At 49.3% G+C, this 27,970-nt stretch overlaps 1 long non-coding RNA gene across 1 annotated transcript; it reads right to left on the reverse strand.

Moving 5' to 3' along the window:
• Positions 1-18,122: 18,122 nt before the first annotated feature.
• Positions 18,123-27,501, reverse strand: LOC128118866 (uncharacterized). Its single transcript, XR_008221362.1, has 3 exons — positions 27,389-27,501; positions 19,175-19,284; positions 18,123-18,327 (listed from the first exon to the last, which is right to left on the reverse strand). It is a non-coding gene; the product is annotated as an uncharacterized LOC128118866 (long non-coding RNA).
• Positions 27,502-27,970: the final 469 nt, after the last annotated feature.

Raw genomic sequence — 27,970 nt, forward strand, 5'->3', positions numbered from 1 at the left:
CGGGGCTGCAAAATACAGAGAGAAAGCAGGAACTGTGAACGGCGGGTAGAGGCAAAAGGGAGCAGGGGCCAGCGGTGGGCAGCTGGGAGCTGTAGGCAGAGCAGGACAGGCCCGTCCCCTTGGAGAAATGATCCCTCTCTGCACTGAGGTGGAGTGAACTGAGAAGGCGGGGTGGGAGGGGCTATGGGGGCTCACTCTAATGATACCACTGGATGTCTTTCTGGGTTTGCGTGACAACTTTGGAGGGTGTGTGTGTGTGTCAGAGAGACAGAGAGAGAGAGAGACAGAGAGAGAGAGAGAGAGAGAGAGAGAGAGAGAGAGAGAGAGAGAGAGAGAGAGAGAGAGAGAGAGGTGGGGTGCTCATGCCATGACACAGATGCAGGTCAAAGGTCAACTTGTGGATTTCATTCATCCCTAAGTTGCCAGGCTTGTGCTACAGGGGCCTTTACCCTCTGTGCCACCCCACAGACCCTGTGTGATGCCTGGCATCTACTCACTAACCATGCATGGACTGAAAGACTCCGAGAAAAGTCCCTGGTGCCAAGCATGGGTCGTCCCCCCCCCCCCCCCCCGCCCCAGCTCCATCACCACCTTCTCCAAGCCCCACAGGGGAATGAGGGGAACCAGACCAGACATACTCAGAGCTAGGACAGGTAAGGTGAGGCCCTGACCACACACGAGTGCTTTCTTTGGCCTTCCAGCTCCCTCGTGGTCTGTCGTTGGGAACGTGTGGTAGAAAGTGTCAGGGTATGTTGAGAAAACACAGCTTTGGACAGAGCCCCTGACCAGTCCTTTCTATTAATCAGCCCCAGAGAATGGCACAAGGTAGACGGGCCTGGGAGACCCAGTGGACGGCCCACCCCTCAGAGCTCACAACACCCTGTTCTCCCTGCAGTGGAGAATTATAGATGGGAGAGGAATGTGACTGGTTTCATCCTGTTTGCCCTCACGCTACGACTGTGACTACGCATCAGACCGTGGTGTGATTCGCACCTACAGGTGTCATCCTGAACTTCACACAAGGTCCTGGGGACTGGACCCAGCTTGGGCTGGACTTGCCAAGCTGCACCTCCGAGCAGGGTCACAGCCAGCTCTGCCCATCTCTCTCACGTCTGGTTCAGGGTTTGGGGTTTTCTGCTCACTTGCCTGTTTTTGCTGTTTGTTTGTTGTTTGTTTTGAGACAAATTTTCATGATGCTCAGGCTGGTCTTGAACTTGCTATGTAGAAGAGGCTGGCCTTGAACCTCTGACCCTCCTGCCTCCACCTCCCTCGTGCTGAGATTAGAGTAGATTCCAGTGCCCAGTGTTCCCAGTGCTGGGGATGGAGCACAGGGATTTGTGCATTCTAGGCAAGGCCTCTGCTTACTTAGCCACATCCATGGCCTTGCTAGACCAGGAAACAAACAGCCACCACCGAGAGGAAGGCCCAGAGCAGGAAACTAAAGCCGAGGAAGACAGTCCCCGCTGGAAACCCGAGCAGGGCCTCCCAGGATCTCTGCTTTGGTCCCGAAGGATCCACTCCCCTGGAGAAGCACTTTGTTTTCTTCCAGCCTTTTGACATCATCTGATGCAACCTGATGCAAAGACACGCACTTCTTGTCACAGGAGAAATGGGGTGGGGGTGTCCGGCAGCTGCCACAGAAACACTCATAGGAGCCTGGAGCGGAGCCAGTGGTCCTCCTGGGAGGCCCATGGAAACAGCACAGTTTTAAGAAAATCAGGCTGCAGCATTGACAGAAAACAGGGAATTCAGTGTAAAGATAGCACTCACGTCAGAACGTCCCGAGGGCCACAGGAAGAGAGCTCCGTGTGGGCATCAGTGGAAGCCACGGAGCGATGCTAGTGGACTGTAGCATCCTTCCCATGTGGAAGCCATGGACAGGAGACAAGCCTTTCCCTTCCCTGCTTCTCAGGGAGAGAGGCCAGTCTGTGAGCATCACTGCTGAACCCAGTACAGCCAATAGAGGCACAGGAAGTCAGCCCTGTGTCCCCTGCTCCAGTGTGGTGACCCTCACTGGTACCTAGCTATTATTCCCTCCTTGGCTGGTGAGAATGATGTTCAAGACCACACAATAAACCACACACAAACCACACACCATACACCACACACACACACACACACACAAACAGACCATACACTATACACATACATGCATACACACATAACATACATCACACACATGAACATACACACACTACACCATACACCACACACACACACCATGCACTACACATACATACCATACACCACACACACACCATATACCACACACACACATGCACATACACACACACCATACACCACCACCCCCACACACACCATACACCACACACACATGCACACACACACACCATACACCACACACACATGCACACACACATGTACACACACACCACACACATGCACACACACACACATGCACGCACATACACACCACACACACATGCACACACATACACCACACACACATGTACACACACACACATGCACATACACACACCACACACACCACACACACATGCACACACACACACCACACACATGCACACACACACACACACCACACACACATGTACACACACACACATGCACACACACACCACACACACATGCACACACACACACACACACACACACACACACACACACACACACACCACACACTCCCACAGAGCCAAGGCAGGGCGGCTGCTCTGCAGGTGTCACACAAACCACTCAGCACCAGCCCCTGTCCTTAGGTCGCAGACTCTCGATGAATATTCATGAACACCTGAAGGAGAAACAGCTAGTTAGAATGTGTATTTTATCCTGAGTAAATGAATAAACGGAATCAGGGGCAGAACTTGACAAGTAAGATTTCACAGGAAGCTGACTCTCAGTAATTAGCTTGTTATCAAATTCACTTGTATAAAAATAACAGCAAATGCACACTGCTGGCTGGCGGCGTGCCAGGCATTCATGCCAGAGCCTTGCTCACCGGGAAGCGCGGCAGGCCGCACACCCCATTTCACAGATGAGGAAACATAGCCGGAAGAGGTTGGCTGTGTGCCTGGGACCTAGCGGGAGTCTGGCTCCCAGCAAACTGAGGGAACTGCCCTCCACGCCTCTTCTGGGAGTCTGCTGTCAGCACAGCCTCATTAGAAACCTGGTGTTTTCTCGGCTGCCTCAGTTGCTCTGCACCTCATCCTGGCTGAATTCTGCAGGATCGGTCAGTTTTCAGTGATCTGGCCAAGAGCTTCCCCAAAGGCCGTGATTTCTCCACTGCTCTCAGTGCAGCTTTGCAAGGATGGGTGATAAACTCCATCTCCTCATCCCTCAGTAACAGAATAGCTGAGATTGGAAACGTCCTACCTCAATGTATCTGATTGAGGAGGGGGATCGAACCCTCAGATGCCTGTCAGGGCCTTGAAACACAAGAATCCTGCCATTTGAGGTCTTAAAGATGTTTTTTAAAGGGGCTGGAGAGATGCTCAATGGTAAAGAACACTAGCTGCTCTTCAAGATGATACAGATGATCCTAAGCTTAGGAGTTGTGGCCTTACTAGAAGCCTGTCTCTGGGGGTAGACTTTGAGGTTTCAAAAGCCACACACCATTCCCAGTTCACTCTTTGTTTCTTGTCTGTGGTTCCAGATGTGAGCTCTCAGCTCCCAGATGTTCCTGCTGCCGGGTTTCCCTACCTTGATGGTGATGGACTCCTATCCCTCTAGAACCATAAGCTTAAATAAACCCTTCTTTCTATAAATTGCCTTAGTCATGGTGCTTTATCATAGCAATAGAAAAGTAACTAAGACATGGCCTTCCCACACCAATTAAAGCAATCAAGACAATTCCTGAGTGGAGGCTCCCTGCTCAGGTAATTATAAATTATGGCATGTCAACATTTAAAACCAACCATCACAAAGTCCTGTGCCATTCTCCGCAGACTGGGAGAATGGGATGCACTGGCCTTGTGTCCTCCACAACGCCTGATAGAGATGCTGCTCAATATGTACTTAATAAATCAGTGAACGAGCTGGTCTTCAGGAACCAGCCTGTAACCAGCACACGGGATACAGAGGCAGGGGATCTTAAGTTCAAGGCCATCTGGAGATACATAAAGAAATGTAGTCTCAAAACAAAAGAGAGAAGGGGGAAAGAAGGGGAAAGTATAGCCTAAAAGAATGGACTCGGTGGCTCGCCTCAGGTGACCAGGAGTGACCAGACCCAGGTTCACTGTGAAGCTGTCACCATCAGCCAGTCTTGAATGTATACTATTCATCCCACAGTGACAGCCATCTGGAGATAGTGACTTCCAGAGAACCAACTATAATTTTCTGTTTACATATGGACATCTGATACCTTGCCAATACACACATGAAGTCATTCAGTTTAAAAGCAAGATGAAGGATGGCATGTTCAGGACATACACAGATGTTACTATTTCAAGGAGCTACATGCAGTCCTACATGTTAGAAAAGCAAGCTCTCCTACAGAGCTCTCTCTCTCTCTCTCTCTCTCTCTCTCTCTCTCTCTCTCTCTCACACACACACACACACACACACACACACACACACACACACACACACCAACAAGATTGGCCTTGTTCTCTCAGACACTTCACTTACCCTCTCTAACCCTGGGTGGGAGATAATGTATGAAATGGAACTGACAGAGAGCTTGTTATTGCCAGTGGTAGGTGATGGTGTGTCTCTTTATACTGTGCTATTTGCTTTTGTGTGTTACTACCCATTAAAAATGTTTTTAAATTAAAGGCTAATATCCACTGGGAAATGAACATGCCCCTCAAAGTTGTTTAGAAGACAGTTGCCCAAAAATAGGTGAGTTTTCTTAGAAGAGTTTCCTACAAGGCGTGCAAAACTGGGTAGGAAAGTGGCTAAATGTACAGGCAGCTTGGGGGGGTCACCTCCTAAACCAGAATAGGGGCCTCTGCCTTCCTTCCACCGACTGTAAAACATGGCACCAAAGGGGAACCTCCTTATTGCTTCTGGGAGAAGTAAGTTTCTTAACCCACGGAACAATGTATTATTCAGATGAAAGGTAAGGATTAAATGACAGTGGAATTGGTGGTGTGTGCCTATAATCCAACACTAGGGAGACAGAAGCAGAAGGTCAAGAGTTAGGGGTCAGTCCGAGCTCTACAACAAGACCCTGACTCAAAATCAGTCAATCAAAAATAAATAGAAGAAAATATCAGGCCAGTTCTATCCCTAGCACTACAAATTGACTAAGATGATGATAGGGTGGTGGTGGTGATGTGATGGTGGTGGTGATGGTGGTGATGGTGGTGGTGATGTGATGGTGGTGGTGGTGGTGATAGGGTGATGGTTATAATGGTGGTGGTGGTGATGGTGGTGATGGTGATGATGGTGGTGGTGGTGATGATGTGGTGATAACAATGGTGGTGGTGATGATGGTGATGGTGGTGGTGGTGGTGATAGGGTGATGGTTATAATGGTGGTGGTGGGGTGGTGATGGTGATGATGTGGTGATAACAATGGTGGTGGTGATGGTGGTGATGGTGGTGGTGATGTGATGGTGGTGGTGATGATGGTGACGATGGTGGTGGTGGTGATAGGGTGATGGTTATAATGGTGGTGGTGGGGTGGTGATGATGGTGGTGGTGGTGATGATGTGGTGATAACAATGGTGGTGGTGATGATGGTGATGGTGGTGATGATGGTGGTGATGGTGATGATGGTGGTGGTGATAGAGGTGATGGTCGTAATGGTGGTGGTGATGAGGAGGATAATTATAGTGATGATCATATCGATAATTGTGGCAAAGATGATGATGATAACAGTGGTGATGGTGATGATGATGATGATGATGGTGAAGGTGAAATTGAAAGAAAACCTAGCAACCATCAGTCATTCACCAAAGTTTTACAAGTTCAAGAGGACTGACACTATTTCTGCTTCCTATCAAAGTAGACCCCATACCCTGGGATGAAGATGGCTGCCAAGAATTAGCAGGGGCATTAACTGCTATATGTCCCTCCCCTGGGGCAGTGTGCAGTCCCACCCATGGGACTTCGAGGTCTATCTTCTTTAACTGTTGGGGGACCAGCCTCACCTTTACCTGGGTACTTCTGAGGAGTGAGGGATAAGAGATTTAGATAGAAATATACAAGGGAGAGAAACAGAAACACAGGATAGCTCGGGAGGGCCTGGATCCTTATCCACTGGCCCAGAACTTTATTCAAAAGGGCTTTTTATAACAATGCCATGGGGCGAGGCAAAAGACCTCCCCCTTGCTAGATACAACCAAGTGTAGCCCCTTGCAAACACCTGGTACCCAGGTCCACGGTCCAGTCATCCTCTTATGCAGTTCTGCTGGGTAGGGAAAGCTCAGTTCTCACTAGGAAACCTCTGTGGGCTCCCACATTAACTAAAACACAGGGCAAAGCCTCTTTCAAAAGAATACTATCATTATGTTAGCTGTGGTGTCGGCCAAACCAAGTCCAAACCAGACATCATCACCTTGGAAGCAAAAGGAGCCTGTACAAAGCCTGTTTCCCACATGGTGAGTGTATGCTAACGCCCCTGACTGGGGTGTCAAGAAGACTGAAATGGGAGACAGAGAAGAAAAACCCCTCTGACTGGAGCATCTGTAGCTACATTCCCAGGTGTAGTGTCAGATAACTGGAGAAACAATCCCGGAAACATTTGATTTTGAACTCATAAATCAATGTTATTATAATCCTCCTGACATTCATACCGGATCAAAAAGACTGACATGGCATACATGCACATCTTTAGTGATACGTTATAAGTACTATTGGCAACATAAAACCACTGTGAGTCAAGCCTGGTAGGCCGGTGGCTCCTCCCCAAAGCATGACAAATACCTGAGCAAACAGGTAACAGATGCTGCAAGAGTATTTTAAGCTCAAAGCATAAGACACAACCTTCTTTTTTCAGCAGCATGGTCCACCTGCATGTGGGAACAGGGAGCCCACAGATGTAGTTCCCACACTCACGCTGCCAAGGCAGCAAGCAGTGGCAGTCTCCAAGATTTATGCTCTAGACGAAATCGACACAGCCAAGACACAGGTAGATAAACCAGATTTTAGGCTGAAATTACCACGGTGAACTATGTTCCAGGGAAGAAATAGTACTGAGAGCTCTCGGGGATGGAGGGCGCTGTCATGTCCATGGGGGCAGGCTTCCCTGGGCTCTAGCTGGATGGGAATGAAATGATCTGAAACTCAGTGTGTGATCAGGTTAAAATATAACAGCCCCCTCCCCTCCTCCAGCTCCTCTCATGGAGGTATTTTCTATCTTGGAGGCCCCTTGTGAAATGTAATCCTCCTGGGAGTGACCACACTTTAAATTATCAGCTAGCACTTGGAGAGAGATTAGCAGGCCAGGGCAGAGAATGAGATGGTATTGAGACGGAATGTTTGCGGTGTAGCCGAGGCTACTGCTGGGTAGACAGGACAGCCAGTCTACATAGCTTGATGATACCTTGATGGGTGGATGAGTTTCACCCATTCTACAGCTTTGGGGTCTGTAGTGGCAACGCAAACCTCCACATCCTGTGAGCCAGGCAGGGCATGACTCCCCGAGGTCTGCTTCATTCATCAGTCTGCAGCTCCCACGTCATCTGGGAAACAATTTCCGTCAGCTCGGAAAAACAAATAAAACAAGGGCTCGCCTATGTATAGTTGGAAAGTAGTGGCTTTGTGCTTAGAACACATTCAGACTGTCACAGAACAGTGTTTGTGTTGAAGATCTGAATTTTAAAGCCATAAATGCATCTTTTTTTTTTTTTTTTTTTAAATAAACGCACAAGGCAGAGGGGGCAGACAGCAGCTCACGATCTCCACACAAAAGATTCCTCAGATTCCTGAACAGTGCAAGGAAGAGGCTAAAAGAACAGGGATGTGGGACTTCTGTTGCAGGAATGTTTACAATCATTCTTGCTACTCTGAACACAATGAACCGTGCCCACATGGCCTGACGACATTACCTGCAAATGCCTGCTCCTTGCAGGGTATTGCTCTAGGAAACCTGGTGCTGGGGCGGGGAGGGGGAGGCGGTGGCTGTTACACTGCACTGAGTTCACACACACAGTATCTGCCCCCTCAGATCATCTCTGGGTTGAAAGGCTAATGCTGCGCCCAGACTGTGCAAGTGTAGCTATACTGTGTGTTTTCGATTTGGTTTTTATTGTGCAGTTATTTTTAATTATCTAGTGTTTCTAACTGTCTTCAGCCCACAGTTGTCTGGATCCACAGGAGCTGAGTGAGTATGCAGATGGCAGCACCTACCATGGTGGTTGGAACCTCCGTACCTGGAGGCGGCATAGCTCAACAATCCCTGAAAACTTTAATTGACCTCTATGGATCTACGACTGTGCTGGGGGACCCAGTGGCCTTAAATATCACCAAGAGCTATTGAGTAAGGATTTCATTAACACGCCCTTTGTTCAGATCATCTCACTGTGGCTCCTTTTGTGATGATGCAAACTCTTGGAGCCTACACAGAAGGTTCATGGGGATTCTGCCATGAATTCCCCCGTTTTCCTGGAGGTTGTCATTTTCTGTTCCCATAAGGGTTTACAATCATTAGCTACAGGTAGCAAAAGAAAAGTAAATTTCATTCCGACTGCAACGGTGTAATTCAAGGGCTGAGAGCGTCTGTATACTTGAGTGAATATTAGACTCACTTTAAAGTGACCATGGGGACAAAGAGGCTTTTGTCCTGTGGTGCTTTAAAGGACACACAGTTGAGCTCTGGGCTCCAGGCTCTATCCTAGGCCCTCAGGGGTCAAGGGGTAAAAAAAAACGGCAACAGCCGTCCACCACACAGCAACACTATTCTAATTGACAAGCAACGGCCAAGTCCACAGCTTCCGTGTGGCTGTTTGCTTGTGTGTGACCTTGGACAAGTCCACATGTCCCTCAACTGGAAGTCTGTCTCCTGTAAAAACTGTCAGTTGTGCCGGGCAGTGGTGGCGCACGCCTTTAATCCCAGCACTCGGGAGGCAGAGGCAGGTGGATCTCTGTGAGTTCGAGGCCAGCCTGGTCTACAGTGCGAGATCCAGGAAAGGCGCAAAGCTACACAGAGAAACCCTGTCTCGAAAAAACCAAAAAAAAAAAAAACAAAAAAAAACAAAAAAACAAAAAAACTGTCAGTTGTCCACAAGGATATAAATCCTTTCTGTTCTTAAATTGTGTAGGTCCTAGTTGAGAAGGGTGGAAAAGAGTATTAGTAGGTAAAGGGTTGCCGCCTAGGTGATGGGTAATGTCTCTTGCAGCATTTAAAACCCTCCATCGAGGAGACCCAGTCCACACAACTCTCTCTCTCTCTCTCTCTCTCTCTCTCTCTCTCTCTCTCTCTCTCTCTCTCTCTCTCTCTCTCTGCCTTGGCCTCCCACTGCCCACTGAGGTATGGGGTGGCCTGTGGCCTGTTTCTCACCTGGACTATTGAAAAAGCACAATTGTGTAAGTGAAGGGTGTGCATGGTAAAGTCAGACGTGTTTTCAAAGTGGGGTGGACGTGGAGGCTTCAAGTTCTTATGTTGTGACTCTTCCAGAAAGGAAGTCCTACGGGAGCAATGTGACACACAGCCTCCAGATCCACTGTTTAGTCACCCTTTGCAGCAAGAACCTCACAGAAACGCAAGAGCAGTGGTTCAGGAAGGGTAATTAGAGCAATCCCTGGCTTGAAGATTTGCATTAAGGGGAGAACTTTGACCTTGTTTGTGCATGCTTGGCGAGGGCTCCACCCAGGTACTACATTCCAGCCCTCTTTTCTTTTGAGGCAGGGTCTCACTAAGTTACCCAGGCTGGCCCTCAACTCACTCTATAGCCCAGGCAGGCCTTACACTTCATTTTTTTAAAAGATTTATTTAGTTTCATTTTATGTGTATGAATTTTTTGCCTGCCTATCTGTATGTGCACCACATATGCACCCGGTTCCTCCAGAGGCCAGAAGAGGATGTCAGATCTCCTGAGACTGGAGTTATGGGCGGCCCAGTCTCCATGTGGGTGCCGAGAATTGAACCTGAGTCTTTTGGAGGAGAAGTCAAATGCTCTTAACCACTGAGCCATCTCTACAGCCCCGGGTCTTAAACTTTTGGCTCTTCTATACTCCAGCATCGAGAGTGCCTGGCATGGCAGACCTGAGGCACCAGACTTGGGAAGACTTTTTACTTCAGATGATGTTTGGGGAAAGTTCTGTTTGCTCATTTAGAAACACTAAACACCTACCATGGTATCTCTAATAATTTAGTATGGTAATCTGTACATAAGGTCAGCCTTGCCAGGCGGTGATGGCGCACCCCTTTAATCCTAGCACTCGGGAGGCAGAGGCAGGAGGATCTCTGTGAGTTCGAGGCCAGCCTGGGCTACAGAGCGAGATCCAGGACAGCCAGGGATACACAGAGAAAGCCTACCACAAAAAAAAGAAAGAAGGAAAGAAAGAAAGAAAGAAAGGAAGGAAGGAAGGAAGGAAGGAAGGAAGAAGGAAGGAAGGAAGGAAGGAAGGAAGGAAGGAAGGAAGGAAGGAAGGAAGGAAGGAGGAAAGGAAAGGAAAGGAAAAGGCCAGTCTCTGGAAAAAGCAACGCACATCAAATAGAAGAATTAGTCGCTCAGGGAAACTCACTCGCAAAGACCAAAGATTAGAATGTGAATCCATCACTATAGTAAAACAGCTACAGAATCGACTTCTCAAAGCCCCCAGCAAGGCCTGCCCAATGGGAAGACCCGTAGTTACCTACTGAGGGATGAGGACAGGAAGGAGCTGAAATGTCCCATTCTCATAGAAACCCTCAGACCCACCCTCCACCAGTTTGCTGCCACCACCCATGACCCACATGACAAGGAGCCAGGCTGGCGCTGAAGCCACGCTCAGCCGTGCACTGTGAACAGTGATCTGTTCATAAACGGCCTGCACACAGCACCGGGCTGGCTTTGTTCAGATCACACTCATCCGCTGCCAGAAGTAACAACAGCGTACGTGCTTCCGATCTGAGGCCGTGGCTTGCCTGGGAGATCACCTTCTCCATTCGGCACAGCCTGGGCTTCGGGAGACTGAGATCTTGAGAGCCACAGGCCTCAACATCAAGGCCCCTGACTTGGAGAACTTTCAGTTGTGGTGTGCTGCTGCCGCTGCTGCTGCTGCTGCTGCTGCTGACATTTGAGACACAAGAACAATCACAGTGGGGACAGGCAGGGAGAAAGTAACACATCATGACAGCAAAACCTGGAGGCCCTGGTGTCTCAGTGCTGCTGTGCCCATCCCGGGGCAGGTTCAGGCCCCAGCCCCAGATCTACAGGTCCCATTAAAGTGGGGGAGGGTTAACTCAGATGCCATGTTCAAAGCATTTTGCTGTTAAAGGCAGATAGCGCATGGGTACTAGGCTATTTGTTGCTAGGTTTATTGCGCTTTTGGGGCCACCTCAGAAGCCACCAGAAGTACTACGGATCGGGTCAATTCTCTTATAGCTCACGGGACGTTGAGGTGTAAGCTGGGGAGTCTGGTGTTCTGTCTTCTCAGTCACCACTTCCTCCCTGCCTTCTGTTTTCCCTCTGCACCTCTACACGTGTAAATGTCCCTCTTTCAGTAAGGGTCCCCATCACATTGAATTAGACCGGCAAAACCCTAGCTCCCAAATACGGCACTGGGGGTCCTTCAGTTTAGCACGTGAACACGGAGGAGACACAGTTCCATTCGTAGCACAGCTTCTGTGAACAGAAACACAGGCAGTGGTGGTTGTACTTTCTAGAGCAGAGGACATTCGCCCGGGATCTTTGGAAGTGAGAAGTTCTGCTTTGCTGCCTTGAATGTCCTGAAGGGAGAAGTCACGCAAATAAAGGAAATGAGTGAATGGATGGGGAGCATACATGAGTCTTAATAGAGATCTCAACCCAACAATCCATGGTATACATCACTGACAGACCTCCAAACATCTAAGGGGAGCAACAGACGGGAGTGAGGGACCCAGAAGGAATCCAGAATGCCGTGATGGTTGCAGGAGTGGGACAAAGCAAGCCGCGATAGCAGAACTGAGGCCAGGGGACAGTGCCACAGGGCAGGTCCACATCCACCACCCACCTGCCACCTGGGCCACAGCAAATTGCCTCACCTCTGCAGCAAGGCCTACCAGAGCAGACACTCAGGACAGAAGGCAGAGGGAGGTGAGGCACACAGCTCACAGCCCACACATTCCAGGCACACACAAATGTCAGAGGTACCTTTGCCCTCTAGGGAAGTCTAAGCTTCTGGACTCTTCCAATTGCCTGCAGCCAGCCAGGGTGGGGGCAGAGTCCTAGAGAGGCTTCTCTCCCCATGAATGTGTTTGTAGGCATGCAGACACCAAAGCTGGCCAAGTAGGAACCCAGGCCACCACCTCTTTTCCGGGGGACCTCCTGAGTGAGGCCACCTGGGGGATGGATCCAGAAAACCACCCTGCGGTCAGATTGTCCTGAAACCTAAATAACTGGACAGCAGAAGAAACTGACTCCTGAGAGGAAATGGAGGCAGGGTGGATATCGGCTAATACTTGGAGACTTTGATGTTCCGTCTGTTTTGTGTATGTTTACTGCCAGAGAAAATTAACTTTACTTTGAAGACCAAACCTTTTCCTAGGAAGTCATAATGCCAGTGAACACACACCCTCTGAAAAGCAAAGACTGAGTTATAACTCCCAGGTAAGACGGGAGAATGTCCTGTGAGGTCAGTGGGCACACAGCTCCTAAATCTAGCCACAGCTCCTGGCTGATTGTTGCAGGCAGGGCCTCTGGGCCACTTGTGAGTCCTACCAGGAAATCTCCTGTTCTTTCTTTAAAGGAATTCATGGAATTCCTCTGGGCCACTGCAGGTCCAGGGAACAGATGAAGAGCAGGGCTGATTAATGGAAAAGGGCTCCGGGCCAGCAGAGAGAGTGTGAAGGCAGCTTAGTGGGAGGGGACAGCCATAAAACTCTCTGTGCGGATGGAGCAGAGCAGGCTCCTTGTCCTGTTGCTGCATGTGGCCTGGGTTACAGAAAGGACAACGATACCATTTTTTTAGACACGGTTCTTGCTCTGTTTTAGAAATGGGGCTTTTTCAATCAGCACACGCGGTACAGTTGCCCCTGTGGCATTTTCTTACACACTCTATTTTGCTGATCATCCTTCCTGCATTCTCCCTGTGTACAGCCGCCTTTTCCCTTCTCATGCTCTCGTTTATGGTTTCATGACCTACACACACAGCTACACACACTATATGCACAGATAGGAAGCATTGCCATCTGAAGCAAGATTTATGACATTCCACTGCTGACCACTTTCTGCCTGATAAATTTCAATGTGACCTCAGGTATACAGCTGTATAAGACAGGTATACACATCAGATACTTGTGGATAATAAATCATAATTTTAAGACAAGTCTTTGGTACATTTATTTTTACCATTTGTTAAAAGTGAAAAGCACATTTGCATGTTAATAAGATGGATATGCGTGTTCATTTTTACATAGAGAATTAAAACTTGGCTAAATATTTGACAAGACCTCATTGTGTAACCCTGACTGGCCTAGAATTTGCTATGTAGACCAAGCTGGCCTCAAACTCATAGAGCTCCCTGCCTCTGTCTCCGGAGTGCTGGGTTTAAGTGGTCACCACTATGAGTTGATGGATATTTTGCTTTTATAAATGACAGTGCTGAGGGCACCACTTCATATAAATGGGTAGTGCAGACAGGGAGGGGTATGTCGGGACCACTTAGAAGTTATTAGAAATTCTGTCCTAATTTCAATGCACTGAACAATTTTTTCATGAAATTCAAGTCAACATCGCTAGCAGCAAGTTTTAAGATCTAACATTCTAATACAATATAGTCCAAAGGTATAGTAACCTGATGCTTACGTGATGGTAGGAAAATAGAAAAACCCTTTGTTTCCCATAATTAAAGTGCATGTTTCTCTAAGGACAGAAAATGCAGTCAAAGCACAAAAATTCATAGCATGGAAGAGATGTGAGTCTGAACCGAGGCATTTTGGGAGCATTCTTTGGCACTGTGGGGTGTGAGGGCTTGCACCACAGAAGGTACACTTGCAGTGTGCTTAGAGCCAAGGCTGTAGTGAAGTTGATACAGGAGTAGGTATCGTGAGAATCACCTCAGATGCGCTGTATGGTTGATTCTGAATTAACTTTTGGGTGTTGCGTGTCCAAAGGTTTTTGCTTTTTCAAAATTTTGCAATCCCAATGTTTACATTCATGCCCCATGCAGGTTCATGATCCCCAGTTTAAGGAGTTGGGCTTTAGAGTGTAGAAGGCCTCCAACAGTTCTATGGGCCTGAAAAGATCTTAATTGTTTATCTGTTTTCCCAGGGAGAAATCTCTGGAATCAACAGCCTAAACACGTCAAATATATTTTTGTTAGACAAATATTTTATTGAGATGAAAGGAAAGAAGTGTTTAAAGAAATGATATATCAATGGGTATGCATGGGTGTATATGCACACTCACAAAGTACTGCAAACCATGTCACATACATGTGCCACACATGTTAATAATCATTTTCTATACCAAATGTGTTTCTGATGCCCATGATCCCAACCTCAGGCCATGACCACTGAAGTGGGAACAGATCACCGTGTCAACTGCCGCAGCCAAAGATGACACTCAAGTCATGGAAACATTAGCTAGTCTTTCAAACACAGCGTCCGATGGATGCTGAACAGTTCTCAATGAATGTTTACCCAATGAGAGGGATAGTACCCTTTCTTAGAAGCTACTCAGTCCGTTGTATTACATTTGCAGGAACTTCTAATGGAGTCCAAAGCAAGAATTCATCGTTAGTGTTAAAGGAACTTGGTGCCATCTATGTTAACTGGGCATCCTTACAATCTGCAGTGGGTTCTGTTTAAAAACCCGTGAAAAGAGACTTGCCCCAGGGTTCTGAAAGACCAGTGAGTTCATGGAAAACAAACAGCTGCCTTGCTGACCCTACTCCATCTTTAGGGCCTCCTGTTAGGGTGCTCATAGCTTATTAGGCACAGAGTAACCTCACGAGGGTTGTCGGGCATTGGTGAGCCCAGGGGAAGGCTACCAACGTGTGCACAGGGCTGCAGGTGTCTCTTTGGGGTCATCTCACAGCCCACCTTGTTCTCTTTCCACTCTGGCTAGAGCACAGAGTTTTGCTATCTCTTTTAAAACCAAAGTGCAACCACTTGGGCCCATTTCCACATCTGTTCATCAATCATTCACAATTTAGTCATTCACACACCATGCTCAGGCTGTTAGAGGAAAGGAGGCAGACAGAGCACCCTGCCCCAGGGGGAGCTTCCTGCGCCATGGTGTGTCCGGAACTACAGAGATCAGAGCACAGCAGAGCCATGTTCCCTTTTGCTATTTGATCTCCCAAACTTGAGTCCTGGACAGAGCCCACTTCCTGTCCCCAGTGTCACTGTGAGAGAAGGCGCTGAAGTTGGTGCCCTGTGCTGCAGTGGCGATAGACTACTGTGTAGATTTTCAGAACCACGGAAGAGGTGAACGAGAATTGGTGTGGGAGTGGGGCAGTGAGGAGGGGTCTCTGCGGGACTCTGAAGAAGAAGCAGTCCAAGCCTGCTAAAAGAAGGGAAGGACAGATCTGTGTCGCCCCCAGCTCTTCCCCACCCGGTCCACGGAACAATCTTGTTTTCCGACCTGTGCCTCTCAGCATCATTTGCTCCAAACATTTGCGCAAACGGGAAGAATTAAACGAGGCTCCTGGGTCGGTAATTAAAGACAATGATTTCAGTGGATAGAGAGTTTTGTTTTCATAATCTCCTCTTTGTCTGCACAGAGCCAGCTCTTGGCTGCATCTGCCACCACTGGCCTTTGCTCTGTTTACTCTGAAGAATGAGGCACTGTTCTGTTTGCTTCTCGTTTTCAGTCTGTAAAACTCTGTTCTCTTGGTTCTCTATTCCAGGAAGGAAAAAAAAAAATAAAAGAACAAGGCTCTTTAAATATCACAGCAGTGACTACTTACCCATACGCACAGCCTCGATATTATCGATGACAGACACTTAGGAGAATGTGCAAGAATTTCCCAGCTGCCAGCTGGCAGCTGGACCTCAATTGAGAAAACTACTTTTTATTCAGCTGTCAATCATTTGGTGTACCTGGCTGCATTGCACCACAGTGTGTGTGTGTATTTCAAAAGGTCATTCACCTGTCTCAGGGTTCAAAGGGATTGTTCTGTTCGCTGTAAGAGTCACTGTGGTGACATATTAAGACACAGTTAAGGAAGGTGAAATGCTGTGGATAAGCTTAGGAGTATATACACAAAATACCAATAATGAAGAAAGGGTGGGAAGGAGGTAAAGAGGAAGGAAAGGAGGGAGGAAGGGAGGGAGAGAGGGAAGAGAAAAAAGAAAAGGAAAGATATAAGAAAGAAAGGGAGAGAAAGAAAGAAGGAAGGAAGAACATTTTTGTTGTTGAGTTCCAATTATTGTTGAAAATCAAGTAAGAAGAAACTAGGGTGTGTGGCATACTGGCAGAATGCTTACCTTGAATGTGCAAGGCATTGAGTTCCTACTCAAACTCCATTTTTAAAAAGCCTCCCCTCCCTCCAAAAAAAAAAAATTCACATAAGAACCACACTGAGGGAGCCTCACTGAAAATGAATCAGGCAGCTACTGTCACTAGGTTCGTTCAATCCATGTCTTCCCTCTGATGGTGTGCTTCAGCTGCCTGCTCAGATCACTGAGGGCGAGGCCGAGGCAAGCAGAGAGTCACGCCAACTTCATGGCCTGTGTGGGTCGTACACTGTGATGGATGGGCTCCAAACCGACCTTCAAGATTTAGCTTGCTGGCTGGGTGGCAGTGTATGAGGGTGAGTGTCCCCTCGCTTGGCAAAATCTACAATCATTTGTGGATGGGTCTCTGAGCACACCTGTGAAAGATTCCCTTTGTTGTGTCCACTGACGTGAGAAGACCCAGCTTAACCTTGGGCAGGACCATTCCCGGGGCCTATGGGAGCTGAGTGGCAGGCAGCTGGAGCTCATCTCTCTGGTTCCTGGTTGTGGATACAGTGCAATCAGCTGCCTCAAGCATCCCTGTCTTGACCTCCTCGCCATGATAGACTGTGCCTTGAACTGTGAGCTGCAATCAGCCCTTTTCCCTCTCAATTTGCTTCTGTCTCTGAATTCTAGCCCAGTAACAGAAAACCAAGGAATACTCCTCCCAGCCTGGCTTATCTACACCTGGAAGGAGGGGGCCCATGAAACAGTCCCGAGGGCTACCTCCCCCATCCCCACATCAGCTCACTTCTGGTGAAGAGAAAAACACGAGGGCGGCTCCACAGCGCGTTGCAGTCCAGGAAAAGCCAGCGGTATGGAGGGTAAGAGAGACGGCTTACGAAAATGACTGGCTCTCTCTGTGTAATGACTGTGTGTGAGGAGGCGGGAGCGGCTGACCCTGTAATAAGCCTGCATTCAGATGAAGGGAGCTGCTGTCTGCTGCCGTATTAAAATATTTATACTTACGTGGGGTTTTTATAATTATACAACTACGTTCACGCTGACGTTTATACTATTAAAACGCTGAAGTTTACAGTTCCCATGTCTCGACTACCTGGATGTTTAGAGGTTACAGTTGGGGAACCAGAAAGCCTTCAGCTCGCCTTCAACTCTCACAGGACAAGATTCCCAAATCCCAGTCCTTCCTCAAGAGTAAAAGTGGGGCAAAGTTCTCGCTGCCGCAGAGACTCAGGGGCCATCCTTCCCTGTCCCAACAGAGACACAAGCATGCAAAATAGGCTGCTCCCTCTGGTCCCTTCAGCCGGTGTGTGAGGGCAGGACACGGAAGTCAGACTCCTTGGTGTGTGCCATGACTGGCCACCCCTTGGCTGACTGTCCTAAGAGCTCTTTCTGGCCCCCAAGGCTGGAGCCTGCAGCAGCTCGTCCCCTCCAGGGCAATGCAGATGGAAGGGGTACAGGGCAGCCGGCCAGCCCAGCTTTTCCTGTTTTTGACAGGCTCCGATAGAAGCAGATCTTGTTCACAAACACACATGGGCACCAGGACCCAGACCAAACAGAATCTCAGATAAAACCAGGAGAAAAGAAAAAAAAAACAAAAACAAAACCACCAACTCACACTAATTTGCAGAGCTCCAAACAGAGCCAAATTCAAAGGTTTTACTGTTGAAACTACAAACAGAACCTTGGATTCAAAAACACCAGGAAATCATTCTAAGCCATTCCAGTGGCTTTCCTTCTGCTTCTGAAATCATCAAGTTCGTTATGAAAACAATGGCCTTCCTAAGCTGGATAATTTTATTTAACTTCAAGTCTCTTCATCAAACAGAGATAGGATCAGGGTGATCACTCCAGGTATCACTTGGGCATCTGGTCCTGCAACATGGTAGATCTATGTTAGAGACAAGTGCATTGATTTTTCCACAGCAGAAAGTTTTTTTTTTTCCGGATCCGAGAATAGCTGAAGCCTGCAAAACCGAGCAGATGCCGCATGGACGAGTCGTCTGGCTGATAAGATAGTGGAAAAGAAAAATCACCCCTTTGCACATCCCGAATTCCTGTCGGAGTAGGTCACAGACGCTGTTTGATTCTTGTATGTCAGGCTCTTTACCAACAGAGCCACACTCCCTGCTCTGTGGTTCTAAACAACAGAACGCTGGATGGCAATCCTCATTCCTCCCACCAGGTCTGAATGCACCCAAGTCATTTTGCGGGTGGTACAAAAAGTGAAGTCACATGTTTATCAGAAAAAAATTTAATTTACCTTATTACCAAAAAAAAAAAAAGAAGAAGAAGAAGGTGTGTGTGGTGGTGCACGCCTTTAATCCCAGCACTGGGGAGGCAGAGGCAGGTGGATCTCTGTGAGTTTGAAGTCAACTTGGTTTACATAGTGAATTCCAGAAGAGTCCCTGTCTCAAGAGAGAGGGAGCAGGGCTGGAGAGATGGCTCAGTGGTAAAGAGCACTGGCTGCTCTTCCAGAGGACCTAGGCTCAATTCCCTGCACCCACATGGCAGCCCACAACTGTAACTCCAGTCTCAAGGGATCTGACACCTTCACACAGACATACATGCAGGCAAAACAGGAATCACATGAGCCTGACCTTGAAAAGCAGTCATGTGCTGGTGATCTATGGTCACTCCCAGTAAGCACAGACCCTCATGCACTCCACGACCATCACTGCAAGTAGATTTTCACTCTAAGGAGAGAGTATGTGGGTCTCACCTTGCACAATGCCCATTAACAGGCACAATCCATGGGGTGTTCTCTGTCCCCAAATGTTCCTTTAGTCCTCACCCAGGTATTCCTCTGGGCTCCTCCCAGGTAAGGCTCACCTAATCATCGAGAGAGGAAAGGGCAGTAAGTCAGAACTGGGCTGGACAGGGCAGGCTGTGCCTCCTTCGTCCAGATGCGGCTGGCATTGTTCACACACCCAAACTTGGCCCCCAGGGTTGAAGATCTAGCTGTTCCCAAACAGAAAGGAGATCTGAGTTTGTCATGGTTCTCATTCTCAAGTCTGGGTTGACTGAAGGGCTCAAGTCAGAGCAGTGGTTCCTTGGTTCGTCAGGCTGACTCACTTGGTCCTAAGCAAGAGGCAGGTGGCAAGTTGTTAAGGCAGGGAGCTCACACAAGGCCAGTAAAACCACGAAGGTGCTGAATTTGTATACCCTTGACGTGTAAATCACATCCTGAGTATCTGTGCTAAGACAGGAAGCGGTATGGACAGGTTTCCCCTCAGACCACAGGGACTCACACCCCGAGACTTGAAGCACGGTTTCGATCTTCAGGCTAAGCCACCTGCTTGCCAATGCAGCAGGACTCTCCAGTGGCCCGTCTCAGATTCAGAAAGCAGGACAGGGCAGATGGGAACCAAGGGGCCTGCTTCTGAAGCTCAGCTGATTGCCCACTGCTCCCAAGGAAAAAGAGAAGGACAGTCCGTCTCCCTTACTCAAATTCCAGCAGGAATTTAGTGCCAAAATCAGAGTTGCATCAGGCAGGGTTACCTGAGGCTTCCTCTGTGCTAACAGAGGCTGTGAACTGGATGATGGCCCCAGGCTCAGAGCAGTAGTTTGGGAAAATCACCCATGGTAACAGCTAGGGAATGAGTCTTCTCTAGCTGCCAAAACCTCACTGCGTGTTGGAGGGAGAGAACTTGTAAGTAATCCACTTTAGAAAAACATCCACAACCTCGTGTTCACAGTGGTTCTTGGTGGAGAAATCCAGACCAGGTCTGAGTAAACAATGAGTGATATGTGGAGATGCAGGCAAGCTGGACACCCCCATTCCTAGGCAACATCTTGTATCCACCATGTAGCCCCCTGAGGAAACCTTTATCCTGTGGGAGCTTTGGTTTCCTGAACTGTAAAACTCAGCATTGACTTCACCGGCTTTATGGAGCTTTCCATAAAAAAAAAAAAAAAAAAAAAAAAAAAAAAAATTTAAACAATCTCCCTCAGCACGGAATACATGCACAGTGAAGCAAAGCTGTGGTGGTCAGCACCCTCCAGGTTGCTGTGCTCACAAGCTCCTGCAACAAAGGATGCTGAGGGCAGAGGACTCCCTCGACAGACACACTCACCCTAAGGCCCCTGGATAAGCTTCAGCAGGAATGCTCACGAATGGAGTTCAGAGGGGTCCTGGAAGGGAGAACCCTGGAGCTGCAATGATCAGCTAAGAGACAAGAAATGTTCTGTTTTGTTTGTCAACTTTTATATTTTATTGGACTGGAATTACGTAACCCCTTTTTGTGTGTGAGTATATGATGTTCTTTGAGCATTCCCCCCCATATTTTCCCCTCCCCTTCCCCTCTGGTTAGTCTCCTTTGTTCTCCCAGGCAGCTTCCTTTCTGCCTTTATGCCATCTGTACTATAAGATAAATGCAACCAGAGGAAGTGAGTTTTACTCTCCCATCATCCTGGAGATTGGGGCGAATGCGAAGCTTGGACAGAGACCATCGACCAGGGCAGATGGTGAAAGCCAGCCCTAATGTACCTCCTCAGCAGGAATGCTGGCACCCAGGCCGCCCGCACGTCTCCAGCCACAAGGATGCAAGTATCTGATGGGAGGAGCTGCTTTGATGGATGGTCCTGGAATGTGTGCTTCATTTTCCCATGCAGAGCCCCTGAGCTCACGGAAATGGATGGAGAGGGTTTGGCAGGCGCACTGGAGGCAGCAAGAGATGCAGAGCTCAGCGTGATCTGATCTCCACGTCAGTGTTTGCAGTGTCTGATGTAACTGGTGCCTTAGGGATAGATGGGGGACAACTCTGGCCGACAGGATGGAGAAGACAACAGCTAGTGACTGGGAACTCACAGTGACTCCCCAGACCAGAACCAGTGGCAGACAAGGAGCCAAAGAAAATGGAACTAAGGTACAGACAGTTCCTGGGTAGAAACCTCTGAAGAAGTATGAAGAAGCTTGCATATTTGTCAAATGGTTTGTTGTGCTGGGGATCAAACACAAGGCCTTGAACATGCTAGGCTAATGCTCCACCACAGAAATTTCCTAGGAAGTTTGATTCTCCAAGGAGTGTGTGACCCAGGGTAGATTCCTGTCCATCTTAGGGCCTTAAGGGTGGTGAGTGGATAGGTTGGGGCTTTCCTGGCAATTAAGAGGGTGAGGTGGGCACAGGCTATTTTGAATTTCAGGATCTCAGACACACACGCTGCACGGAGGAGCCAGGAAGCTCACACAGGAAGCTGTAGGTGTGTTTTCATGGTGCTCACTGCCAGTACAGCGCAGAGGTGATCTGGCCAAGGGAAGAAAGCGTTGTCCCTCGGGGTCCTCCATCTGAACTTGAACACTCCAGGATCTCAGGCAGATGCTGGCCCTGGGCACTGTATGCATCTCATGCCCTCAGCTCACATCATTGCTGGACCTTAGCCCAATAGGTAAGCTGAAGCCTTAGCGTAGACGTGCGCAGAAGAGTTTTGCAGGGAGCCAAAAGGAGCCCCTGATCACCCAGGCCAAAGATGACTGGCCTAGAGATGGGGTAAGCAGCAAGAAATGAGAAGAGAAACTGCCCCAGCTCCTACGTCCCCAACAAAACAGAGGGCACACTGCGAATGAAAGACAACAGCCTGCCGGTCAACGGGATGTCTTTAAGCACAGAGAAAGGAATGCACTGTGGGGGGCAGATCAAAGGGCCTTTGGGAGGCCGCTCTCACACAAAAGCACCTCTGTGGCTTCAAACAAGACGGCCTGCCTCTAAGTCTCCAAGGTTTCCTAACCCGAATGTGCCCTTACTGATGTGGTTTGGAAATTAACCTGGCTTTTCTTCCCACTGCTGTTTTACATATTAATTAAAGTGTTTTCTTCGGGACTGCCTGCAGGCTGCCTGGATTCTGCACAGACACTCGCTTTCTGTGGCTCTCAAGCATGTGTGTGTGTAGCTCACTTTGAAATCCCCATCCCCTCAGACACCTTACCTCTATGAACTGTCTTAGGCTTAACTGTGGCCTCTCCCCTAGGGATGCATGATACAGAGAGTTGAGGTGTGGTGGGGGTCGGAGGCAGGGGGATGGGGGGGTTGCACTGCTCCAGCCCCACTTTCCTCATTGTTAGGCCTAGTTCTTTCTAGTTTTTTGTTTTTCTCATTCCCCATCCCCCAGCCCCCACCCCCACAGTGCTTGGGAAAGGTGTGTGCAGGACTCTGCAGGAATACTTGGGTGGGCTTGTTTTATTTCCTGATTTTTGAGGGAGTCCTGGTGGCTTCACACTTGAAGGGCACGAAAGATCCAGCCAAGGGATGTGTGCAGTCACTCGGTCACCCGAGCAACCATCAGACTATGTCCCGGGTTGAAACTCAGCTTATAGTTCGGTAATGGAAGATTTGCTGTGGTGGTGAGGATGCAAACCATCTCCCACAATTAGCCTTCCTCTGAGGTCTACACAGGAAATGCTTCTGTGACCTAAGGAAGTAGTATCAAGTCACAGTGATGTCCTCAGGTGTTGGGGTCATGATTTGGACCATGTCATGATCCCCTTGGGTTATCTTAAGTAACCATTTATTTAGAACTAAGGGATCCCGTTCTCTGTAAAACCAAGGGAAAGCCAGTAACAGTTTGTACCGGAAACCCCAGCTCTTGTAAGGCTGAGACAGGAGGATCACCAGAAGGTGAAGCTATATAGTAAGTTCCAAGCTAGCCTGAGATACAGAATAGAAGCTGGTTTAAAACAGCAACACAGAATGAACAACAAAACCCAAGTTCAAACGATAAAATGCAGTAATACAGTAATCTGCAGCAAAGTCAGGCTGACTTCATATGCCTAAGAGTAGATGAGTCTAAAATGTAAACAACAGAGTCAGTCCCAGCACGTGGAGACAGTTGTCTGTGTAGCAGAGGGCATGGAACTCAAACTGAACTGAAGCCTCCAGCCCGAAGACTGAAGACTGTAGACGGCCACACAGAAGTAATGCTCCACCTTGTCACTGCATGAGGCTAGCAGAGTATTCAGTGGGTGTCTACTGTGTGCATGAAACAAGAGTGAACATAGCTTCCCCAACCAGTCAGGTCAAATTCTGATAGGCAAGAGACAACAAAGCTAGCCAGGCAAACATCTATGGTATGAGGAGTGGCCTCTGTTCAACAGAATCAAATTCTAGCTTTGCTGGAAGTAAAACCAAAGGGCTGTTTTCTTCCTGTATTTACCTGTATTTCCACGAAAGGGTTAATTATAACCTAAACTCCCCATGAGAGGAGTGTGGGGAAAGGAGGCCTCCTGCTTACCACATACCAGCCTGCCCTGAGGAATTTGTCTGTCACATGTCCACGTCCTGTATGCCTTCCTTTGGCCTTTTCAGACTCCTCTGAAAAGGAGATTAGTGAGGACACGTGATGGGCTTCATATGGAAGCCCAGAGTGTAGCCTGCAGTGGATGGAGGAGTTGAGAGATCCCATGTGTCTACACACAGCCTGGGCTTCATCCTCAGACATGCCCTTCCTGTGACATACACACACACACACACACATACACACACACACACACACACACACACACACACACACAGGCATGCACACGCACGTGCACACACTCACACACGAATCATTTCCCCCACCCCACACCCCCAGCCAAACTGACTGCTGGCAGAAATCGAGCTGTGAGGAATGCACAACAGCCCGAATACAGAAGACCTCCCAGTCAGGCGGTGAAACCCTTCCCTGGGCCCCAGCATACCCCTCCCCATCACTGAGGCCCAAAAGAACAACAGGATGTCCAGGGCAGCACCTCCCTCCTCAGCAAGCGAGCTGCCTGCCTGCCTGCCTGCTTGGATGCGAAGTCTAAGGACTGAGCAGGATTAAGTCATCACAGAAAAAAACGTTATGAACTGAGTTAACTGAATCCTCTAACAGAGGGGTTGGTTCTATGGAAGAGCAGGCCCCCACCTACAGAATAGCTAAAGGCTAGGAGGAAAAGCCGGTCATGTGTCCCGTGTGCCTTCCCAGGATTCTGTACTCTAGAGGGCATGGGACTCCCCAACCCCAAGGCTATTCACTATGACCCCCGATGAAAAAGAATTGTCCAAGTTGTTTGTAACATGAAGCTAGCAAAGTCTTCAATGAGCGCCCACTGTGTGAAGCAACAGAAGGGATCCAAGTTTGCCCAACCGCTCAAGTCAAATTCTGATAGGAAAGAGACACGACCGATAGCCAGGCAAACATCCAGGACATTAGCAAGTGACAGATGTCCAACAGGAAAGGAGTCTGTGAAACAGAGGCGGTGGCTGGAGGTTCCACTGTTAATGAGTTATGAGGTTTTATATTTTTGGTTGTGAGCCTAGCCTTTAACGGCTGAGCCATCTCTCCAGCCCGAGTTATGAGGTTTTATTCCGAAAGAGCCGTCTCCGTGTTACCCGCAATCATCCTAGTTAGTCACGTGGGAGGTGATTCCATTAAGCAACTGGGAAGGTGAGGCCAGAAGGAGACTTCTATGGAGGGAGGGTGTGCGCATGAGGGAGTTAGTCCAGCAGCAGTGGAATCTGCACCTTGCTGAGGAGTCTCAAGGGGGCTAGGAGGGGATGGAGAAAGTAAGCCCAGCTCTATAGCATGCTGGCCCATGACAGAAGGCCACAGAGCACAGCCCTGAAGGAGGAAGCTCATCCCTAGGACAGGAGCAACAATGACCCTGGTGGAAGTAGAGAGACCAAGGATGGAGAGCATGACAGGTGGCTACAGGTAGTCATGGAGACAGCAGTGCTGGCCAGAGGCATGATCAGGGTACGAGCAGGGATGAATTAGGATAGTCCGCAGGACCTGGTCAACTATCACATCTGTCCTGTTGGCCCCGCTGCTGAAAGCAGTGAAGAGGGGAGCAGGGTCCCAGCGTGGAGCACATGGAAGAAGGGATTGTTGGATTCATGGGTACACCGAAGCTGCTGTTAGTTCATCGCATGTTCTCCTCCATATCCTGTTGGCCCCAGCAAGCTGCAAGGCTGCTGGAAGGGGCGTGAGTGCGTGTGTGCGTGCGTGCGTGCGTGCGAGCTACAGCTTCTCAGAGGGGCAGCAGCATTGCCGTGGGGGGATCTGTGGCGGGACCAGGAGAACAGGAAGCAGAGCTGTTCTCAGCAATTCGTCTGCTCGCAGCTGAGGGAGGGCTGGGGATCCAAATGCAGTGATGGGATGGGGGGACCCCTAGGCTCGGGATTTAGGGATTCTTCACTTCCAGCTCCTGCGAAGCCTCCCACATGCTCCCAGCTGCTGTTTGATTCTGTCACCTGTCACGGAGCATGTCATTTAGTGAATTTGTGAAGGGCCTTCAGGGTTCCTTTACAGGATTATTTGAAAGCTTGTCACTTATCATAAAGTCAATGACTTCTACGGAAGACCTCTACCTAATGTAGACGGGTGATCAAGGAGGACGTCTGTCAGAGACCGAGTTTCGTTCCTGGGGAGATCGTTCATGTAGAAGAGAGGTCCTACTGTGCCTGTTGCCACACAAAAGAACCTTCTTCAACCTCTGCTTACCTTATTTCGGTCTTTATCAATTAGGCTTTTGGGAGTGATAAAAAGAAAAGAAACCCCCAGCTACTCTGGAGGCTGAGGCAGGAGGATCATGAGTTCAAGATCATTCTGGGAGACACAGCGAGGCTCCATCTGGAAATAAAAAGTCAAAAGAGGGCTGGACAGATGGCTCAGTGGTGGAGTGCTTGTCTAGCTTTTGTGAGGTCCTGAGCTAAACCCTAGCACCGTTGGGGGTGGGGGGAAGAGAGCACAGAGGCAGATTACGAGGCGCTGCAGCCTGATTTTTGAGGGCTTCACCTTGACACACTGACAGACTGAGGGACCTCACTCCTCTGCCTGTTGATCACAGCCTGAGAACTTCGTAAGCAACTTTCTTCCTGGGTGTCTCTCCCTCAGTCCCTGTATCATCAATGTCCCCAGCACTAGGGAAGCAAAGACAGATAGATCCTTGGGGCTGGCAGGCTGGCCAACCAGCCTAGCTGAATTGTGAGTCCCAAGTTCATTAAAAAATCCTGTCTCAAAAGAAAAAAAAAAAAAAAGAGGGTTAGCAATTGACACACACAGAGGAAGAGAGAGAGAGAGCGGGAGAAAGGATACACACACAAAGACAGAGACAGGACAGAGGCAGGAGGCAGAGACTAACTTGTAGTATGTTCCACACTGCAACTGAAAGTCTCACTTACCCACCTCTTCTTGACTTCAAAGGAAACAATGTTTTTTCCCCTTCTCCAAGATAGCTGGTAAGGGCCCTTAACAAAAGGCTGGAGCTCCAGAATGGAAGGGGCCGTGTGAGGCCCCTTGTGGGTGGGAGCTTTCCTGAAACAGTCAAGAAGCTAACCATCTGGCCCCGCATCCTGACTGAGTCACCCGAGGAACAGCTGTGAGTGGAGGAGCTGTGAGGGAAGCTGCCTGAAAGCTGCCTTCCAGAGGACACGAGGCCTCAGGTGTGGCTGTTGACTCAGGCGTGCGCAGGCCGTCAGCCGCGCCTGGGTGCCTCCAGGGAACTTTCGAGGGAGCAGTGGGCTGTGGGTGCAGGGTGGGGTGGACAGGAGGGATGGGCCACCATCCTGAGCCTGGTGGCTTTGCACCCTTTCTTTGGAGAGTGCCACGCAAAGAGGTGGTGTTTGCCGTTTCTGATGTAACTGGTGCCTTAGGGATGGATGGGGGACAACTCTGGTCAACACCATTCGGAGGGAAGGACAGCAACTAGTGACTGGGAGCTTCTGCCAGGTGCCTACTGGCTTTCATCGGCCTGCCAGGGATGCCAGGGGGCAAGTTCAATTCCAGAGGAAGGCTGGGATTTATATCGTGGAGGGCAAACCCAGGCAGCTGTTGTCACTCCAACAAGTTGGGAGGCACACACTTGACTCACACCAAAGGCGTTATTCAAGCTTGACACTGCCCGGGGGGGGGGGGGGGGGGCGGGGGGAGCTTCATGTGCCCACCCTGCCTTCAGAGCCTTGGGGAGTGCACCCACCTTAATAACTCACAGGAGGGAAGCATCACCAAGGGAGGAGCCCTGGCCAGAGGACCCAACGCTGGCCTTGCTGTGGCCCGCTGTGCTCGGAGGACAGAGGAACTCAGAGCTGGCTCGGCCACTTGACCGGACGTGGTTGTGCCAGGCAGAGCAGCCGGAAGCAGGAGGCGAGGACAGTGAGCCAAGAGCTTAATGTCTTCAGAAAATGGCCCAGGCAGGAGGAAGAAGAATGTCTGCTCTGAGAGCAGTAAACAAAAGCCTGGCCGCTGGCCAGGGATCTGCCGCAGACATGGACCGGACGACTCTGAGCGGATCCTAGAAAGCCCAAGAGCATCCATGCCGCCTCCCTCTGGGTCTCGAGAAGCAGTGGCATGAGCCTGCTTCTGTCTGTGAGACCCCAGCAAGTCCAGCAGTAGGGCCAGACTCTGCCCAGGCCTGGCTGAGAGGGCAGGGCAGGGGACAGCCAGCTAGTAATGGATGGCTTGGGGCAAACTAACCCAAGGACCAGTGGTGGAGGAGAAAAGAAAAAAAAGCCAAGGACTCTTCACCCGGGAGTCATGGCAAGCCTACAGGCCCTGCTTA

Source organism: Peromyscus californicus, unplaced genomic scaffold (genome assembly GCF_007827085.1).
Source record: "Peromyscus californicus insignis strain IS unplaced genomic scaffold, ASM782708v3 Scaffold_23__1_contigs__length_62951481, whole genome shotgun sequence".
Taxonomy (NCBI): Eukaryota; Metazoa; Chordata; class Mammalia; order Rodentia; family Cricetidae; genus Peromyscus; species Peromyscus californicus.